Raw genomic sequence first — 4,468 nt, forward strand, 5'->3', positions numbered from 1 at the left:
AGCAGTTCCCTGTCCTTCTTGAACTGAGGGGCCCAGAACTGGACACAATACTCCAGATGTGGCTTCACCAAGGCAGAACAGAGGGGGAAGAGAACCTCTCTTGACCGACTAACTACACCCTTTCTAATGCACCCCAGGATGCCATTGGCCTTCTTGGCCACAAGGGCACATTGCTGGCTCATGGTCATCCTCCTGCCCACCAGGACCCCCAGGTCCCTTTCACCTACACTGCTCTCCAGCAGGTCAGCCCCCAATCTGTACTGGGACATGGTGTTGTTCTTCCCCAAATGCAAAACTCTACACTTGCCCTTGTTGAATTTCATCATGTTTCTCCCCGCCCAACTCTCCAGCCTATCTAAGTCTCTCTGAATGGCGGCACAGCCTTCTGGTGTGTCAGCCACTCCTCCCAGCTTAGTGTCATCAGCAAACTTGCTGAGGGTACAATTCAAGTTGAAGGCTACAGATGATGAATTGAAATGGGAGTTACTGGTCAGAACTGAGCTGCGGCAGTCACTCCTAAACCTATTAGTATAAACATGGTGTCCAGACTGGCTGGGCAGATATGTTTGGAACCCAATCCAAATCTAGGGCTCTTGCTAAATATTCAGCATCAGACACGTGTTGTCCACCTTCTATCTCCACCTTCCTTGTATCTCCACAGGTGCAAATTTTTCACTTTGTACTTTTCATTTTAATGTTGAGATCTTTAGGGTAATATGACCAGAAAAGACTAGTTAAAAGATAACCATAGACTGATTTCTGTAATCTTTAGATGAGCCCTTATGTAATGTCTTCAAGTACTTGAAATTGAATTCAAGTAGTGAAGCTTTCAGGCTTGGCATCTGTCCAGTGGAGCTTCTCAAACTGCATGGGCTGTGTTCAGATAGTTTCTTTGTGACAAAAGGCTGATAAGTCCTCTCTTTGAGGGAGGAACCTGATTCAAATGTGCAGAACCGTGAAGCTTGTGGAGGAGATGAATACAAGCAGTTCTTTAGCAAAGCTTGAAGTGGTAGAACAAAGGCCACTTTCTGATGCTAGGAAGAGATAAAATTAAACGTGCTACAAGTACTTAGACATTGGGCAGTTAAACGTGGGTGCTTTCTGCCACAAGAGATTGTGGAGGCAGATTCAAAAAGTGGTTAAATGAATTTGAGGACAACAGGTCCTTAAATGGGTGTTAGAGGGAACAGGTAGGAATGTAGCCTTTGATTTCCTGCTGCAATAGTTTCAGATGCTAAGCAATTAGAAGGAGAATGGGCAACATAAACCACCCAGGTTCATAGAATCATAGAATCTTAGGGGCTGGAAGGGACCTCGAGAGATCATCTAGTCCAACCCCCCTGCCAGAGCAGGGTCACCTAGAGTACATCACACAGGAACTCATCCAGGTGGGTTTTGAATGTCTCCAGTGAGGGAGACTCCACAACCTCCCTGGGCAGTCTGTTCCAGTGCTCTGTCACTCTCACAGTAAAAAAATTTTTTTGGATATTCACCTTGAACTTCCTATGCTCCAATTTACACCCATTACCCCTTGTCCTGTCACTGGTCATCACCGAGAAAAGCCTAACTCCGTCCCCCTGACACTCACCCCTTACATATTTGTAAACATTGATGAGGTCACCCCTCAGTCTCCTTTTCTCCAAGCTAAAGAGACCCAGCTCCCTCAGCCTTTCCTCATCAGGGAGATGTTCCACTCCCCTAATCATCTTCGTAGCTCTGCGCTGGACTCTTTCAAGCAGTTCCCTGTCCTTCTTGAACTGAGGGGCCCAGAACTGGACACAATACTCCAGATGTGGCCTCACCAATGCAGAATAGAGGGGGAGGAGAACCTCTCTTGACCTACTAACCACACCCTTTCTAATGCACCCCAGGATGCCATTGGCCTTCTTGGCCACAAGGGCACATTGCTGGCTCATGGTCATCCTCCTGCCCACCAGGACCCCCAGGTCTCTTTCACCTACACTGCTCTCCAGCAGTTCATATGCTTTCCTTGAGTAGTATCTGACCCAGTAGGGTATTTATTTATTGTTTTTTCCTTACATTTATGCAGGTTGCTTAAAATTCAACCTAACCAGGTCTTAAAATTTGCAGTTCCTCCTCCAGGCTTGGAGCAGAGTTTTGCTTTTGCATAAATTCAAGGGGCTGAAATATTCTCCTATGAGTACTCATCCCAGTCAGTTGAAGTATTAAGCTGAATGAAGTTCTGTCCTACTTGTGTCACATTCTCTCTGCTCAACCTTTGAAAAATATGGGGCCACTACTGGAATAATTTAGTGAAATTCTTATTGATCCTTCTGGCAAATCCCTGACAAGGCAAAACAATGGCTAGAAGGAAGAAGTTAGTTTCAGCCTCCCAGACTTTTAGTCTGCAGCTGTGGTGCATGTTGTGTGGATTTTTTAAAATAACTGCTAAGTTGCAATAATCATTGCAATAAAGGACGCTTTAAGTATGTTCCTTTGTGTTATTTTTTATTTAAAAATGGTCGTTTTCATAGGGGTAACAGATCAACCTGTGCTAGAAAGCTAGATGTGCAAGAACATCCATAAGGGAAATAGTTAAAACTAGGAAATTTCTATCTGGAAATTTCTGCTTAGGTAGGTTAGAGCTGGAAATAAGAAAATAAAGGGTCAAGATAGCATGAAAGTTCAAATATATATATAAAAAAAAGAAATGTATGGAGTTTCTAAATTCTTTCCTACTGCACGACTTTAAATCACTCTGTGCATTTCAGGCAGAAAGGCAAATCTTAGCTTAAAAAAGCAACACCAGAGAATAGAGAAAATGAGATAGAGATCAGTATTATGTCTTAAGGGAGAGAATCCTGCAAAATTGGACATCTCATCACAAAAGGGGTATTGTAAAGTTGAAAAATTAGATAAAAGCTTAGAGGGTGTTTAGAGGGCCTGGAAGAATAGGCAATTTACCTTGGTAGTAAACGAGACCCTGCTGAAGTGTGTGTTTTATAAGGCTGACAGTCAAAGGAGGATTCTGGGGCACTGAAGGGTGTCAGATTTGAAGCTAAAGAAGAGGAAATAGGTGTATGAAGTGTCAGTGAGCTCCATAAATGGGAGAAGAATTGGTGTGTGGATAAGCAATGATACTGGTAGTTGGTTGCCTACATCTGTCAGCATTGGATTTCATGCCCAGATATTGCACCATCAATTACTAGTGTTCAAAATGAGATCTTCCCAGCAAAAGAGGCAATGCTTTTTGGTGTGTTTTTTTGGAGTTTCTTGCGGATGCCTCTGAAGCATCCAATGTTGACCTTGCTCAGAAGACTTTTTGTACAGACCCAGATGAAACCTGGTGTATGTTTCTTCAGGCAGCAGAGGCCACACAAGCCTCCCATTTCATCTTGAGCTACTCAGTTACTGCATTAGTGGACTAATGTGTTTCACTGCCAGGCATATGAACATATGGAAAGGGGGGTGAGACATTTTAATTTAGCTTTGCTACCAAAAGAAATTATCTGAAGTCCATTCCTGAGTTGTGTTTCCAGCAGTCAGTGCTAACACCACTGTTGAAGACTGAGCCATTGACACTCCTGTAAACTCAACCTGACATCAGTGTGAGTACTTCACAGTACTGTGGGTGAGCCAAGGCGCATGGTTAACCTGAAAGAAAACTAGCTTAGCAAAAAACCCCACCAACTTTGATCAGTTTTTACCTGGTTGCCCAGCTGAATGTTTGTGGAAACGTGTTAGCTCTGGTGTTGAGGTGGTGTTGCCACTGGAAAGGAGACCTGTGGCAGGAAGCTGTTGCATTGTCTTGATTCCCTGTGAAACTGTAGCCTGAGCATCCTAGTCAGTGTTAAAGTAGAAAAGGTTGGATGTTTGGTTTATTTTTATAGTGTTTGCTTCAGTCAGGGCTCCAATGCAATGCTTTTGCAGTCTGCAAAACCTGCAATCTGAAATATTTGGGGCAATTCTGTAATAATTTAATGTGGAAAGAATAGAAGTTCTTTTCCTATTCTAGTGTGAAAATGACTATAGTTTGGTTTTGTTTGTTTTTTACTAAGGCTTCTACTGCTAGGACGAGGAACAATGGCTTTAAACTAAAGAATAAGTTTAGATTGAATATAAAGAGGACATTTTTTTTATGATGAGGGTGGTGAGACAGTGCAACAAGTTGCTCAGAGAAGGTGTGGTTGCCCCATCACTGGAATTGTTGAAGGCCAAGTTGGATGGGGCTTAGAGCAACTTGGTCATGTCCCTGCCCATGGTAGCAGGGCTGGAACCAGATTATTTTTAAAGGTCTCTTCCAACCCAAACCACTCTTATGATTCTCTGATTTAGAAGACATTATTTTGGATGACTTCCATAAAGTTACGAGTATTAATCTTGAGACCCTGTTCATTGGAACCTGCAACACCAGAAAACCACACTTCTTGCTTCAGTCATATTTTTAGGTGATCTCAAAAGCTGGTTTATAGAGGTATAATTTATTTGAAACTAAAATGTCATTCCT

The sequence above is a fragment of the Chaetura pelagica genome, unplaced genomic scaffold (genome assembly GCF_000747805.2).
Source record: "Chaetura pelagica isolate M959 unplaced genomic scaffold, ChaPel_1.0 scaffold558, whole genome shotgun sequence".
NCBI classification, from domain to species: Eukaryota; Metazoa; Chordata; class Aves; order Apodiformes; family Apodidae; genus Chaetura; species Chaetura pelagica.